Source organism: Equus asinus, chromosome 9 (genome assembly GCF_041296235.1).
Source record: "Equus asinus isolate D_3611 breed Donkey chromosome 9, EquAss-T2T_v2, whole genome shotgun sequence".
Classification (NCBI taxonomy): domain Eukaryota; kingdom Metazoa; phylum Chordata; class Mammalia; order Perissodactyla; family Equidae; genus Equus; species Equus asinus.
Window position 1 is genome coordinate 45651632 of NC_091798.1, and position 17632 is coordinate 45669263.

A 17632-nucleotide genomic window follows, 5' to 3' on the forward strand; every position below is an offset into this window, starting at 1 on the left:
AGGGAAAGGTCAAGGCCTGAGCTTCATTCCCCCTCGACCCCAACCAGACCCACCTCGACCCCTCTACCCTTGGATGTTAGGCTCGGAAATGCAGAAACAGAGTCTGGTTTACAGCAGGTGCTGAGTAAATGCTGTGGAGTGCAGAATGTGACACTATTGGCAGTCCTTGCGGTTACACACCCTGGCAAAGGCCCCCAGCCAGGGTGGGGAGAGGGAGGATCAAAGCCCCAAAAGAGTGGTTCCTAGAGCAGGCCAGTCTGCTGGGGAAGGGGAGTAACTGATGGTAGACGGAATTTGCCTGTTTTAGAGTTTGGGTTGAGCCCCAAAGCTCAGGTCACTGTGAAGAAAGGCCCACACATTCCTAAAAGGACAGCTTTGCCCACTTACCAAATGTGGTCAAGCAGGCCCTTCACTTGTCCCCCCTGCCAGCCCTCCTGCCCAGAGAAGGCAAGCTAGGGTTGTTAGAAAGAGGGACTTCTCAGAAGGGGAAACGAACTGTGGAGATCCCCTCCCAGAGGAGGAGGAGACAGGGTGCTCTGCCCCAAGTCCATTCAGGAACTTCCGGGGTGCACTGGTGAGGGGCTGAGGTGACAACAGGGAGACCTCATCTCACCCTCCTGGATGATCCCTGAACTGGGGAATCACCGGTCCTGGTGCCACCCCAGGCCTAGAAGTGCGGTGGGAGGACAGAGGAGAAGAAGACAGAATTCCTCTATCCATTTTCCATGTGAGACTGAGGCTCTCAGAGCTTCTGTGAACTATCCAAGATGAGGTGGCCAGTGGGCTCAGCCACCTGCCTCACTTCCTGCTGAGGTGGCAGATGCCAGCGTTTCCTAATGTCCCCCTACATGGGCTGGGCACACCCTAAGGGCATTCCCCAGAGGGAACTGGACATTGAATCACTCCTCAGGGTGCCTCCATCCTTGCCCAAGCGCCCCTCCCCACTCATCTTCCAGGCCCCGAGCACCAGGCTAGGCTGGAGTGGACACCAGGGAAAGGCCAGGCCTTTTCAGACCCCATGGGAATGCTAGCACCAGAGGGGTGAGGGTGAGGCAGAGCTCCCCACCCAGCATCACTGAGGTTCTCTTGTTAGGACCACTGTGGTGATGGACAAAGGCGAGGACCAGCCTGCCTTCTGCCCCACCCCCATTTCACCTCCCCACTGGTGACCAAGACACTCTCCTGCTACCGCAAAGCTGATGCCACACTTGAGTCTGCAAGGAAGGACAGCCTTTTATTTTATCTTATAAATTACTTTCCCGAGGGAAGGCATAAAATTGAGCCAGAATAATTGAGTTAAAGTAATTTGGAATGTTTTTGCCTGGGAACATTAGTGTGGACTGAACAAAGTTCAGACCCTGGAACAAGCCTCTCGCATCCGAGGCCCCACTTGGCCACCCCCTGTGATGGCCTTGGTACCATTGGTTTATTCATCGAGAATTTATTGACTACCATTGACTCCCTGAGTGTGTCACAGGCGACAGAGCACAGCAATGAACAGGTTAGACCTGGTTCCTGCCCCGCTGGAAGATAAGTACAGACTGTGACAATAATCAAAACAGCTTCTATTTCCCAAGCGCTGACTCTACAGCAGGCATGATTCTCAGCATTAACTCGTGTATTAACTTATCTAATCCTATGAGGAAAGTTCTGTTATCATCTCCATTTTACACATGAGGCACAGAGGGGTTCAGTAACTCATCTGAGGTCACATGGCCAGTAAGTGGGGGATCAAGAACAACAAACACAGTCGTGTCTGGTTCTAAGTCCTCTCTCAGCCCCCTCACTCTGCACCTCTTGTGTTGAGACCTGTGAAGGAAACAGAGTGATGGGGAAGAGCAATTGGCAGAAGCTATTTTTACCTAGGGAAACCAACTGGCCTCTCTGAGAAGGGACAGAGAGCTGAAGGAAGGGAGCCCTGGAGCCATGGGAGCGCCTGAGGAGCAGTCTTCCAGGCAGCAGAAACTCTAACACAAAGCTCCAGCTGCAAACCAAGTGTGGCCACAATCAAGGCGTGCAAGGAGTGCTGGGAGGCTGGAGCCCAGGGCAGGAGGAAGGCAGGGGAAGGGCGTGAGGCCGCAGAGGAGGCCAGACCCAGCTCTCCTTGGCAAAGAGGAAGAGTTTGATTTGAAGTACTCAAAGCCACAGTGAGCATGCCCTGAGCCGGGGGAAGGACACGCTGTCATTCATCTTGGTGGAAGGTGGCGGGGGCAGGCCCTTGGACACTGGGCTCCATTTCCTCATCTGCCGGTGGGGCCCTGGCCCTTCTAGGGCCTTTGGGGAGAGCACATAAAACAAAGCCGTATTGTTGGTGGGAAACAGAGGTCTCTTGCACTGTCCTGGGGTCAGAGGGAAGGTGTTGGGAGCCTCTCAGGGCAGCTGCTCCCAGGGTTGCCAGACGACAGAGGGAAGCCTGGAGCCCGCCCCAGGGTGAGGGGTGGGAAGTGCGGGCTCATTTCTTGAGTGAGGTCAGAGCCCTGCCAGTGAGGGCAGCTCTGAATATAGTTGGCAGACAGTTTGGCACAAGTCCCCTGCCAAGCTGGCCTCTCCTGCCACTAGTTTCCCATTGGGGCAAAACAGGTCTCTCCCCTCCCAGACCTGCAAGCACCTGAGAGCTAGTCACACCACGGTTCTGCGCCGTGAGATCCAAGGTTTTCTTCGGCAGTCTAGAATTACAGTGAGAAAAACGTGGATGTATGCTGATTACAGGGAAGTTAGGGGTGAATTTTTTGCCCTCATCTCATCATCACTGCCCATACCTCACACGGACAGCGTTGGCCTCCTCACTCGTCCCTCCACAGACACTGGAGCACTGGAGATTGAGGGTGGAGGAACAGCGTTCGGAAAAAAACAGCTCCCTTAAATGTGAGTAATCATATGAACAACAATAAAACTGACATTCATTGAGCCGGACGCCTACAGATCATGTTTCATTGACGCCTCACAACCACCTGCTGAAGTAGGCAGTGTTCTTAAGTCCAATTTGTGGATGAAGAGGTGGAGCCCAGAAAGGGTAAGTAACATTCCCAAGGTCACACAGGTGAGAGAGACAGGGTTTGAACTGGGCCCTATCTGACTCCAGAGTCTGTATTATTTATGCCTCACCACGAGGATCTTTTTATAACAGAGACCCAGAGTGGGTTTATCTCACACTTAGAGCCAATACGCCTCGGCTAGCCTGATGAATAGCAATAGTTAACATTTACCCAGGTGCCAGGTGTGGTGCTAAACCCATGACACACACTATCTGGTTTAATCCTTGCAGGTAGATTCTGTCATTACGCCCACTGCACACATTAGGAAGCTAATTATAGGCTCCAGGGCTGGGTCACAGGGGAGCAGGCCTTTGGGCTCAGGACTGTCTGAGCTTCACGACCAGTCATGTGTTTGTTGCTGGGAACCCGTTACCCTGGGGTGCTCTGGGGCAGACTGGAGTCAGGGATTCCTCATCCCCCTCCCAGGGAGGCCAGACCGGAGCTTTCAGTCATGATGAGGAGGGCTAAGCCTGTCTATGGCAGGCGAGGAGCAGCCGTCCTGGGACATGCACTCCCCAGAGGAATTGTTCCAGCTTCCACTCCCCAGGCAGGCCAGCCAGATGAGCTGTGCCAAGGCCAACGGACCCAAAGGAGAGGCCCCCAGCCAGGCAATCCCTCTCCCCAAAGCACCTCAAACCCTGAAGCACAGGCTTGCAGACCTCTTGGGTCCCAATTATCCCTGTGTCCTGGGAATGCCCCACCATGTGAACACAGAGAGAGAGCTTGGACAGAATCCCACTCCTAAACAAAGGACATTGAGGTTGGACCCCCCGCCCCTGCAGGTCTCCTCTACCCAACCACAGCCCACACTGGGCCTTGCTCAGCACCTCTGCTCCTGTGGGAGTTGAGGCAAGGCAGGTGGACCAGTATGTGGATGTGGGGTCTGGCCAAAGGACTAGAAGTACAACGTGATAGCCCTGGGGCTAGAATGGAGTCCCAAACAAGCCAGGAGGGCCATGCAGTACAGGGACACTGCCCTCTCTCCCAGCCCAGACAGCAGTGTGCGATCAGCAACCCCTCCCTCTCCTGTGCAGGCCCACACCTGCCATAGAGAAAGAAGCCATATGGAACCAAGGGTGAAGCAGCTCTTTCCACCCAGCAAACCCAGCGCCCTTGGGTGCGTCTGTGAGAGCCGTCTGCTCCCCAGCTGTTTGGTTCAGCCCTCCCCCTTCACTTCTCCAGGACTAAGATCCCACTTGTGGGGCCTTTCCATGTGCCCAGAAAGGTGCTGAGCCCTCACACACATTCCTGTTACTCCTGATAATCACCCCAGCAGATGGGACTGTTATCATCTCCATTTTACAGATGAGGAAACTGAGGCACAGAAAACTTAAATGCCTTGCCCATAGTCACCCAGCTTGCGTGTGGTAGAGCTGGGACTGAGGCCAGGCCTGCACCATTCCAAAGCCTTCCAGCTTTTCCCTCGGCCTCCAGGCTCCACAGGACATCTCTGCCCCCAAATCTCCAGAGCACCAGACCCCAGGGTGCATCGGGTGGTGGGAACCACCCCTCACTGCCTCCTTCCCAGGGAGCTGCACCTTCTAGCTCCTTTCCCTGACCTCCCACCCTGGGGTTCCTTGCAGAGCAGCCACTCTCCAGATTATAAACTCCGCGGCTGCCCAGGAAAGTGCTGATAGAGAGGCCCAAGCTGGGAGACTTCAAGCTCCCCGACTGCAGTGTGGCAGCATTGGGCTCCCCAAATGCTGTTTACTAATAAATCCCTGAGAATTTATACTAAAGTTGATGGGGCCTAACTGATGGGCCCAGGACAAAAGGGAGCCAATTACCCGACATTCTCTACAATGATCTTAAAACAGATGTTTGAGTGTGTAAAATTATGGCTTGTGTTTGGGAACTGCAGATGCAATTCCAGCCTTCCCTTTTACGGCCACTCATAAATGTTAAATGTGGTGAGAGCTACATCTGAAAGTTAGTGGTTGCCTTTTTGTCCTACGTTTCTGAAGCCAAGGCTACATTTGGTGGCATCCTGGTAATTACTCTGCAACTCCAGGAACAACATGCAGAAAAGAACCAAATTCATTGTTCCCTGGCACAAAGTGCGGCAGAGGACAAGCCACCACTTCACGGCTCACCCCTGAAAGCCCTGGTCCTGGATGACAGGTAGAAGGGGTCACCAGCCCCTGTCCCCTGGAGTTTATACTTTAGGACTCAAACTTGGACCAGCTACTGGGCCCCTCCCACCCTTCCAGAACCCAAATCAGCCTGACACTTGGCACATTTATACAGCCCGAGAAGGAAGGTGAGTTCTTGCACATTTGGGCGTGATTTGCATGTAGGGTTATACCTGGTCCTCTGGGACCCCACAGCATGGACTCCAGGAAGCCAGCTGCGCAGTCATCTCTGCTCACGAGCCTCCTCACACAACTGCCCACAGAAGAAGTGTTACCGAAACCAAAGTGGGTTCCCTCCTGGCCAGTTCAATCCAACTCTCCACCAGAAGTAGTTGTCTCACAAAGTGAAGTGTATTTGCGGCAAATAGGAGACCAAGCGGAATCATTTCCAGAGTCGTGGCGTCCCCGAACAAAGGAAAGCAGGGACATTTATGTCGGATGGGGAATAAATATTCAAAAGGAAGAAGTGGGTGTTCTCTTGCACAGGCTCCGTTGGAAAACACGCTTCCACATACACTGCAGGTCAGGGTAATAAGGGCTAAGCTCCTCCTGGAGAGATCTCAGCATTAAAAATAAGGCAAAGGTCATACGCTTGGCTCTCGAGGTGAGGCTTGGTCTGGATCACGGAGGTTGGTGACTGCATCTCCTTAACAAAAGGAAAAAGAACAATTTGGAAAAACAGTTAACATATCCCAGACCACCCTTGAGTTCCTTGGGGTAACTAGTCAGTGACAGAAGTGGGAGGTGTAGAGGCAGGAGGGACTCAGAGAAGGGAGTCTGAGAAAGTGGAGCTCCCCTGCTCAGAGTTCTCAACAACTTTCTTGGCATCTTCGCTTAAGCCCAGACCAGACCCTGGGCCTGCTCACAGGGCAATCCTGGAAACCCTAATCCTAACCCAGCCCCATCTCTGAGTATGTTGGCTCTGGAAGCTTCTGAGAAACCCACACATAAAGGGGCCTGTTATGGTTGAGTTGTGTCTGCCAAAACAAGATATGTTGAAGTCGTAAGCCCTAGTACCTCAGAATGGGACCTTGCTTGAAAATAGGGCCTTTACAGAGTTAAAAGTAAAATGAGCTCATTAGTGATGTCGGCTCCGTGAGCCAAGGAGTCGAAAGAAAGATTTCTTGGACTCTCAAGGTCTGGTAGCAGTGCTCCTTTATTCAGAGAATAGCATGGGGACAGGACCCATAGGCAGGGAAGGGCTGCAGTATGGGGACAGTACCCATGGGCAGGGAACATTTACAGCATGGGGACAGTACCCATGGGGAGTAAGAGCTGCAAACATGGGTTGAGGGTAGGGCTAAATTTATAAGGCATAGGTATATGAGTTATCTCTTTACAAGACAAAGGAAAGATTACGTAAAGAAGTCATTGAAATGGTATCAGTGTAGGTGGGGTCTGGTTATGGGGTGGTCCTATAACTTTAGATAAGAATCAGATCAGGTCTGGACGTCCTGTGGCTTCCCGGAGGGTGATATAGATCCATGGGTATGTAGGGCAGGACACGTTGGGCTTTGCTCCCTGGGGCAGCCTTGATCCTCATCAATTAGGGTGGACCCAAAACCAAGATGATTTTATAAAATGACTTTATAAGAGGTCCTTATAAAAGGGAAAGTTTGGATACAGACAGACCCACACAGAGGGAAGACATTGTGAAGATACACGGAGAACACCTTCCACAAGCTAAGAAACGCCCAAGGCTACCAGAAGTCAGGAGAGAGCACAGAGCAGATGCTCCCTCACAGCTCTCAGAAGGCGCCGGCCCTGCCCACACCTTGATTTTGGACTTCTGGCCTCCAGAACTGTGAGACAATAAATTCAGTTGTGTGAGTCCCCACGTGGTACTTTGTTAGAGCAGCCCCAGGAAACGATACACCACTCTCCCTGGGACGCCATGCTAGACAGCAACAACAAAGCCAGAAACAGACCATTTGGCTTTTTTAGGGGGCATGGCTTTGTCCTTGGCCCATCAAAGGTCCAGAGCAGAGGGAGACCACCTACCTTGAGCCTCCTCTAGGCCCCAGGAAGGGCCCTAGCAAGGTGTTCATGTGGTCCTGTGTTTTTGGTGAAGTTGTAAACTGAGCCATTTTAAAACAAATAGGGCTGAAAGGAAAGGAACGGTTATTTTTGGTTTTGTTTTTTTTTTTTTGAGGAAGATTAGCCCTGAACTAACATCTGCCACCAATCCTCCTCTTTTTGCTGAGGAAGACTGGCCCTGAGCTAACATCCATGCCCATCTTCCTCTACTTTATATGTGGGACGCCTACCATAGCATGGCTTGCCAAGCAGTGCCATGTCCACACCCGGGATCTGAACCGGCTAACCCTGGGCCGCCAAAGCGGAACATGCGCACTTAACCACCGCGCCACCAGATCGGCCGGTAAAGAAACATTTAATCACCATCAAGTTGGCCTATGAGGTAAGAAAGAAAAAGGCCTGAGATGGCATGAAGGGGGCTTGTTCTCCAAGAGCCCAGAGTGAGAAGAAGGTGGGGACATCAATCCACTTTTTCACCAGGAAGAGAAAATGGCCATGAACAGCACAGCTGTCCGCTAGGAACAAAGCGAGAGATGGCCAAGCAGAGACACAAATGCCCGCCCCAAAGAAGACTGTCCATGTGTCCTCTTACGAGGAACGGCAACCCTGTGGTCCCTGACGCCACCACACTGGACCGTTCTCCTGGCCATCAGGACAGGGCCTTCCTCTTCCCGCCTTGTGTTAGAGAAAAGATGAGGTCACTCACTTGTCAGAGAGCCAGTGAACGACCTTAATCGCCACAATGATGAGTGGGAGCCAGCCCCTCCAGAGAAACCTCAGCCAAATGCAATTTATAGCTGGATGGTGGAAATCAGGGAGCCTGGTTGAACACGGACAACAAATGGCCAACGTGTCTTCAAGTGAGCGCTCAGAGACCACAGAGGCCTGAGCACCCCTTCCCCTTACCCCACCACCCTCAACTGCCCGTGCTTTGAGGGCCAGGAGTTGCAGGAGGTGGGGGCTGTGGAGAGAAGACACTTCCCAAACGGATTACTCTGCTTGAGGCTCACAGGATCCCCACTCTGGACATATGCCGTGCCTTTCTTAACATAGGAAACTGTGTTTTTCCTAAAAAGCAGATTCTCTGATTCTACTCATAGCACGTGATCCTCTATTTAAACAACGGAAAACTGGCCAGAATCTCTGGCCACCCTCCTTCTTCACAGTGAACCACCTAGCCCCAGAGTCACTATTGCCAGAGAAAAAGCCCCCTGCTCTGGCCCCACATCTGTCACAGCTCCTCACCAGCCCTGCTTCAAGCCTGGCCCTCCCCCGCACCCCAAACGCCCAGTGTCTCTGCAAGGCAAATCAGATCACATTGTGTCCTAGCTTAAAAACTTATCTGGGCTCATCAACACCATCAGGGGAATATCAAGGCCTCTTGTGCCTCAGTATGAAAGAGACAAGGGTCCCAAGTCCCAGGAATTCCCTCCCCAAGTACTTCAGGCCTCCTCCAGGATGCCGCTTGCATGGACAACTACCTGCCTTGCCCTGCAAGGGGTACCAGGTGTCAGCACAGGCCCTGAGGCCAGGCTTGTAGCCATAGGCAGCCTCCAAGACATGGGACACCTACTGAGCTGCCTGGCCCTCTGTCCTTCCTGTTCAAGAAAGCCATACTCAGCCAACAGCGCCCCTCCAACTGTCTCCAAGCACACACTCAGGTGCCCTTGAGCTGCCAGGCGCATTGTCCTCCTCCCTCGAGGCTGTATCGCCAGGCCAGATTCCAACTCGCTTTTTAGACCATCTCAGGGGTCCTGTGGCCTTTCCTATGATCTGACCTTGCTTACCATCACCCCCAACTCTGATGGTGTTTATCATCTTCAATTTTAAAGGCCCCAAACTCCTATATAAAATAATGACTGCCAAGGTGGGGGTGCATTTTATGTGACTCCATCCACTGGCCCCTGGCCTTATCCCTGGTCACTCTCTGCCCCGTGCTTTCCACCCCGAGCTGTTTGTCGGTTCCTGCACACCTTTGGTCCAGCTGTCCCCTCCATCTTGAGCGCCCTCACCAAGCCCTCTCTTTTTACGTGCATGTGCAGCCACCGCCCACTCATCCTTCACTTCTCAGCTCCTGGCTCACGTCCTCGGGCTGTGTTGATTGTTAATTATCTATCTGTAGGCCCCACTAAACTAAGAGCTACAGGAACACAGCTGTGGGCCCTGTTGATGTCTACATCCCCAGGCCAGGGCACAGCCCGTGGCTGCTCAGAGAACGTTTGCTCAGGGCTCCCCATTTGTTGCAACCACCGGGTCCCCTCAGAGGGTTGCCATGGCTCCCAGATGAAGTCCTCCTGTTGCCACTACTCGCAGTCCATTCCTGGGAGGTAGGCGCCATCACAGCAATGCCAGATTGTCAGGCGCCATTTATTTTGTAAACTCAAATTAACAGGAAGCAATTTCATTAACAGATAGTGCTGCTTGATGAGTTCTTCCAATTCAAGACTTAAAGTGTCCTTAAAAGCCATGTGGAGCAGCCTGAAGAGCTGAGTATGGCTTAATGGAAATTGCATGACATTGTCTCACCCGGGAACATCAAGACACCGAGGCCTTTCCCCTGAGCTGTGAGGACCTCTCCTCCAGTTTGAGGAGGGTGTGCATCCCTGCAGCTGGGCTGCCGAGGCCGTGGGCCCGATTAGAGAAGGGAACTGGACTCAGCAAATGGCCACAAGAAAGACCCACACAGCCACAGACCTACCCACCCCGAGAGGGCTGGAAGCGGGATGCACCATGGAGACGAGCCCAAGGCCAGTCCCCCAGGGAAGAGAAGCACCACACACTAGTGACAGGCAAGTCAGGGCAAATTCATGTAGGCCAAATCACCCCCAGGGCCCACGTAGACTGGATGTAGGATTCAAAGAGACACATAGTCCTGCCCTCAGAAGTAGTTTCAAAGAAATTCCAAGCCAGACTTGGCATTTCTTATGGAACTCTGCGTTTTCGTCTCTTCCTACTCCTCACAATTGTCGCTCCCTTCCCACCTCCACCCACAACAACCTTCAGCCTCAGCTGTTTATTACATCCATCAGCAGCCTCATTTACTTCAGGTTCTCTACCTCCAGAACAGAAGTATCAGCACCACCTGAGAACTTGTTAGACGTGCAAATCCTCGGACCCAGCCTTGGGGAATCAAAAACCTTCAGGGTGGGGCCAGCAACCTGTGTTTTAACAAGGCCCCCAGGGGATTCAGAGGCACAGTTGAGCCACCGTTTTACCTCAAAGGAGAGCCCAGGAGCTGATTCGAAGCCGGGGTCCTCCCCACCCCTCTCTCCCCTGCCACTTCAGTTCAGACTCTTGTACCCATTCTCCTGATTTGGCATTACAGAAATCAGGAAAACAAGTCGGCCAAGACAGAACTCACAGAGGGTGGGCAATGGCAAGAGACAATCCTCTTTCAAGGGATGGGGGTGGAGAAGGGCTGGGGGCCCTCATACACCAGGGAACCCTGCGTCTTTCACGGCACTCAGAACTGGGATCTTTACCACAAGGCAAGAAGAGGAGACTAAATGGGTGTCAGGAGGCTCACTTTTACCCCAGTTGTCCTGAAGCTGGTCTTCCCTCCTCTGCAGCAGAGCCCACGATTCAGAGTCAAAACAGCTGCTTCCTGGGACTTTCTATCCATCACTAGAGATCCCTACCCTCTACAGAGCTCGTGTCAGCCCTCTTTTGGGGCTACTAATGGGATCCCGCCAAGAGTCAAGAGGAGTGGCTCAAGTCAAAAGGAATGGTAGGACCTCTAGTACTAGGCAGAACAGGATTCATATGTCAGTCCAGGGGCAGGAAACAACACTCCCTCGCCCACCCAGGGGCTAGTGGCCACGCGCCCCAGGAGGCGGGCAGGGTCTCTCTGCTCTTTAAGCTGCCTAGCTAATACTGCTCCTCAGGAGTCTGGATTCTTAGCAGGGTAAGGACAAGAAAGAAGATTCCTTGGCAGCCCTAGGACTGCTTATACCTGGGTCAGCTGCTCCTTGCACTGCTAGTGGGGCTTCAGAAGGCAAGTTACACTCCTACTGTTCACAATACCTTTATCCTTCTTGTTTGTCTTGGATCGCTTCCGCATCCATCATCTCACGTGATGGACAGAATTGGTGTGATCTTGATCTTACAGATGAAGAAACTGAGGCTCCTTCAAGGTTCTTTTGAAGTCAAAATACGGTCAAAGATCAGCATCACTGGGAGCTTCTTAGATCTGTAGACTCTCGAGCCCTATTTTGACCTACCCAGTCAGAATCTGCCTTTTAGCAGGAACGCCGGCTGAGTTTGAGAAGCACTGGTGTGGGCACTTACCCAAGATCTGGAGTCAGTCCAATATTCTTTTATAACAAGTGATGCCATACTTTGAGTGCTAAGCACCTAAAGGGTTACTAGCAAACCCCCATAAAAGAACTCCTGCTTTCTAGCTTGAGGCCTCTGTTAAACCATATCTGTTTTGCTTTTAGCTATCCTGAGAAAAGGAGATGACCCTCTGTATTCTCCAAACTCTGGGACTCCTGATGGAGTGAAGCCTGTCCTGGTCTGACCCAAGGCAAAGGAAGAATGATAGCGCCCTCGTGTGGCAGCCTAAACACTGCAGCTCACACAAGGCCTGGTCAGAACTGGCTGGAGGATAGCCCTCTGATTCTCAGGGAGCCAGTACTACCCCAAATAACGCTATATTCAGAGGGATTTTTGGGGAAGGCAAAAGCTCCATATTCTAGCCACGCAACTCTCCAGAAGATTAATGTTCTGCCAAACAGCTGGAGTCAGGATTCTTGGCTCTGTCATCCACCTGCTCCATGAGATTCTCCTGCTTTGGCCCTTTCCTACCCAGAAAGTGGAGGGTTGGATATGACTTCAGGTACTGTAGTTCTGGTGTTCTGGAGTTTTTTACTCATTGAAAATATTGCACTTGTGTATTCAAGTGTTCACTGGGCGCCTTCTACATTCCGTGCTTCAAAGCTGGCTGCAGAAGGGCGGTTGTGAACTAGGCAGAGTCCATCCTTAGTTGCAGGATGTAGAATAGACAAGGACAGGACCAGGCACAGAGGAAAGGCCCCTCACCCAGCGTGGGGCTTCCTTTCGACTGCAGGGGCCCTCTCAATTCCGAGTCCTATGCCACGCAGCTCTCCTCATGGCAACATCACAGAAGTCCTAGAAGCAGCCCTGCTGGCCTTGCTGAAAGGTACCCAATCGCGTGAGCCACCCTTTCCTGGGACATCTACTAATTGGGCTTGTCAGAAATGCTTTGCTGGGATTTACATCTCAAAAACTGAGCCATTGAGATGGTTTTCCAAGTGTTTCCAGCTTTCTCTTCCCCAAGCATTAGCCAAGTCTTAACTGAATGGTAGACCAGTATATTTTAAAGTGCATGTAGAAAAAACAATGTAAGTGGTGGGTAAGGGCCTGCTAACTCGTGATAAGAAAAGCATTTTAAGTGCTCTCCTTCCATTGATTCAGTACTCCAAACCTACCAGTCCACCCAGCCTTCAAAAGATATAAACCCAGAAACAACTAATGAAAAAAGCCCTAAACACAGCTCTCCGTATTCTTTCTCTCTGCTCATTGTGATTAAACCTGATAAATCCCACTGAGGAGTTAGAAGTAAATATTCCCCCTATTCTCCACCCCCACCCTGCCCCCCCCCCACCCCCACCCTGGCCCGTCCTTACAGCATGTGCTAAAAGTGGAGTGACGAGGTCAGGAGTAGCCGGGCACTTGCCTATGGATACTGGATAAATCTGGAAAGCATTCTTTCACATCCTCTGAGGTCTTCCCTTCCCTGATCCCCGGAAATTTACTCCCACCTTTATCCTCCTGAAAGTGTTGCTCCTACCTCAACATGACCATTTTTCCATTTTGCCTCCTAGCCTGCCTCCATCATTTCTACAACTTACAGCACCTGCTCCCAATAGCAGTATCCAGCTAACAGAGGACAAGGGCGTTGAGGGTCATGTCCCAGGGCTGCTCCAGCCAGAGGCAAGGGAGAACCACTCAGAGAAGGAAGGCACAGGCAACTTCAAGATTGCCATGGTCTCCAGATAACTGGTGGAAACTACGTTTGTCCAGAGGACAGAGGGCCCAGGATGCTGCTCAGCCTCCTTCCTCCCCAAGCTGATCCCTCATTTCAACTAAATCAAGCTTCTCGACAAAGTGCTGTCCACCTGCGGCCTCACCACACAACCCCAAAACCCAGCCCCCACCCTTCTAAAGTGCCCCCAACAGCATCTAACCCTGCTGGCCACTGCCACCTCTCACTTCTCAAATTTCTCTCCTCCTTAACACACCTCATGAATTATCATTCCTCTCTGACAGCTACTTGTTTCCTTCAAAGCTTCCACTTGGGACTGGCCCTGTGGCCGAGTGGTTAAGTTCGCAAGCTCTGCTATGGCGGTCCAGGGTTTCACCCATTCGGATCCTGAGCATGAACCTAGCACCACTCACCAGGCCATGCTGAGGCAGCGTTCCACATGTCACAACTAGAAGGATCCACAACTGAAAATATACAACCATCTACTGGGAGCTTTGGGGAGGAGGAGGAAAAATAAAATCTTTTAAAAAAACAAATAAAAAGCTTCCACTTCCTCTTTCCGACACATCCAAACACAATCCTTCATTCTTAACCCAGGAACGCACCCCGACCCCCAACACTTCCTGCTACACCCAACTGCAGCTTCAGGATCTCTCAACTCCAGCTTATACGACCTTCCTAATCTTATCCAGACTCCCAACAACATCTCCACTGACTCCTGAAAACTTGAAGCTCCACTGTCTGTCGCATCTCTTATTCCAGGTTTGAAACTTGTGATTCTTTTTTTTTTTTTTTATTTTAAAATATGTTTATTTTTTATTATATACTTTCTATTGAGCACTTCAGAAAGGAAAATAACTACAATGATTTCAAAATGTAATACCTGGATTCAATAAATATCCTTCATAATTACACCCAATCAATATCTAGAAATGTATGTAGACATTAAGTCAGCTAACAAAATAAGTAGAATATCTATATAAACTATAAATCTCAGGAATGGGGACCATGCATGATCAGTTAAGTCACTTTGCCACCATGTTTCTTTAAAAATATGATTCACGTTTGTTTCAATCACATATACATCCATTGCAAGAGTTAAATTAGACCCCTGATGCTAACAACTTAAAACTATGATCTTTGCTACCTTACAAGAAAATTCAGTTTAATACAAAGAAATTCATGAAGAAAATTTCAGGACCCTTGATCAGAAGCTTTCAATGTTTGTACTACTCTGCTGTACACAAAGGTTCAAGTAAGACTAAGAAAGAAGAGTGTTTCCTTTTCCCATTGAAGACATGATCCAAGACACAGGTGAACTAGGCAATCTACATAAACTAGCTGGCCATCAATACGTTACCAGTAAAGGACTTAAGTTAGTAACTAACCACGTTTAAAAGGTTTCAGCCAATGTTACAAAAACAAAACATTTAGAGTAATATTTATGAATACAAACATAAGTGGTTTTTTGCCTTCTGTAAATAATAATCTTTGAAATGCTAAAAGTGAGTTCCAACTGTGGCTCTTTTCTGCTGTGAGAAGCTGCAGGTGCACGTGGGAGGATGTGCTAATTTACCTTCTCAAAGTATTCTTTGGAAGCGGTGGGATGCGGCTTGATTGTAGGAGAATCCGGTGTCCAGTTTGCAGGGCAGACTTCTCCATGGGCTTCCACATACTGGAATGCTTTCACCAAGCAGAGGGTCTCTTCCACGCTTCGGCCCACTGGGAGATCATTGACACTCAAATGCTTGATGACTCCATTGGGGTCAATTATGAAGAGCCCTCTTAGTGCAAGACCAGCACCTTCTAACAGCACACCGTAGTCTCGGGAAATTTGTTTAGTTAAATCTGACAAGAGCGGGATGTTCATGTGGCCCAAACCGCCATTCTTCCGTGGGGTGTTTATCCAGGCAAGATGGCTGAAGTGGGAGTCCACTGAAACGGCGACAACTTCACAGTTCACGTCGTGAAACTCATTGGCTTTGTCACTAAAAGCAACAATCTCTGTAGGGCACACAAAGGTGAAATCCAAGGGATAGAAGAAGAGCACCAAATATTTCCCCTTAAAGTCATCAAGGCTTAGTTCTTTGAACTCTCCCTTGACAACGGCTGTCCCCTTAAAATAGGGTGCGTGCTGGGTGACGGCAGGGGCATGGTATGAGGAACTGGTGCTAAAGGCGAGTTTCGCTTGATTGAAACCAGACCACAATACATTTGTCAAGCACGTTCTTTGAGAAGCAGCAGGCCTAAGGGCTGCAGAGGCAGCAATGCCCCAAGGAATGGCGCTCACGCGTCGGGCAATCGGAGCCCGGAGCAACCTTCCCACCGCGGCCGCCATCTTCTGTGTCTTGTGATTCTTTTTAAAATACACTTCTAATTTTTTTAACATTATAAAATTTTAAAATGCATATTAATCTTAGAAAATACAAACAAGCAAAAATTTACAAACAGAAATTACCCACAATACCACCTCGGAAGGAAACCATTTCATTTTGAGACATCCATCCAGTTGTGGGTTTTATGCAAACACATTTCACGTTCTTTCAGAAGATGGGGAGCCGTGCATATTGTTTTATAACCTACATTTCTCATGAAAAAATACAATAATCTGTTAAAGCCACTTAAAAATAACTGAAATAGATCAAGTGTACAGACAGGTATTATCAAAAGCCAGGTCAATAAAACGTCGGGCTCCTGAAGCCTGCCTGCATTGTCATTACCCGACAAAGGTTAACCACTTCCCCAACATCTTAACTGCACAGCTTTGTCTTATAGTCAAAATCCCCTCTCTTCCCCCTTCATTTGGCTCAGCCCCTCAAACGTGGATTATCTTAAAAGTCCCACTACCACCACCTTCTCCCAGGCCCAACTCACTCCGCACATCACAAGGGCGGACTGTCACTCTCATGCTAAGAGAGCTAAATAGCCCCCAATGCTCTACACCAAAACCCCAATCTATCAGCCCCATTACCTCTGACAGCTTCGCTACAAAAACAAATTGAGATGCTTGAAAACACATCTCAAAGGCCACTGGTCTAATGCCTCTGCGTGAATCCCCATGAATCCCATGGGAGATCTGAAAGTTCTCCACATTGAGCTAAAGCAGTCCCACTGCAAAACCTTCACACCAGCCCTGGCTTTGCCTCCAACACCCTCTTCCCAGTGACATGCAAGGACACTAGTACCCATCCTGGGTAAACAGGGACGTTCACTCTTTCCAGTTGACTCCAATACCCTTAACAAAATGGCTATGCTCTGATTATTTACAATAGCCAAGATGTGGAAGCAACCTAAGTGCCCATCAACTGACGATTGGATAAAGAAGATATGGTGTGTGTACACACATACACACACTGGAATAGCACTCAGGCATAAAAAAGGATAAAATCGTCCCATTCACAACAACATGGACGGAACTTGAGGGTATCATGTTAAGTGAATTAAGCCAGATAGAGAAAGACGAACTGTGTACGACTCCACTCATAGGTGGAAGTTAAACATGAAGACAAAGAGAACTGATGGTGGATACCAGGGGAAAGGTGGGGTGGGGCGTGGGCACAAAGGGTGAAGTGGTGTACCCACAACATGACTAACAATAATGTACAACTGAAATTTCACAAGGTTGTAAACTATCATAATCTTAATTTAAAAAAAAAAATGGCTATGCTCTGGATGATCACTAGCTAGCTGGTGACTGGGATTCCCACTCAACTTACCAGTTACCCACCCCTCTCCCAAGTACAAAGGCCCAGAAAGCAGACCTTACTACAAACACGGTTCTTGAAGGTGGCTGGCACAGGTCCTGTTGGTAGGCCCTGGCAGGTAAGCTCCTCCCAGCACAATCAGAGCAGCAGGACTAAGTGGCAGGACTCCAGGGAGCAGGGACCCAGACCTCTCCCCATCTAGGCCCCACATCTTGTACAGTTAAGGTCTCTTCTGATGGCTTCATCCCAACACCACTCATCACCACTCGATGTACACCAGCACACTCACACACAAGTGCACACACACACACAACACACATCCAATGGTAGCAACAGTTACTACACACTCTGGGCCATGCCCAACCCAATAAAGGGGTTGGCATCAGTCCTGGCACTGGGCCTTTATGGAGCCATTAAGCTACCTCCTGCTATTCTCAAAGTAAGGCTCACAGGAACAAGGTGAGGATTCCTACATCGGAGAACTGGGCCAGGACTCAATGTGAGAGAGTGAGTACAGAAAGAGCAACTTCTTGCCACCGAGCGTGCTGTGCCTTGACTGTTCTTCTGACTGGAGGTCTCTGACAAAAGTTAAGTGGAATTTAGCTAAGAGGGCTCTCACCTCCGGAGAAAAGCTTTTCTTGAAAACACACAAACGTGCAGAAACACACACACGCACACACACACCCCCCTTCGTTATGAAATTAAGGAAACCATTCC

At 50.1% G+C, this 17632-nt stretch overlaps 1 pseudogene; it reads right to left on the bottom strand.

The window, feature by feature from the left end:
• Positions 1–13988: 13988 nt before the first annotated feature.
• On the bottom strand, positions 13989–15567 carry LOC106841003 (thioredoxin-dependent peroxide reductase, mitochondrial pseudogene; annotated as a pseudogene).
• Between the last annotated feature and the right edge of the window lie 2065 nt (positions 15568–17632).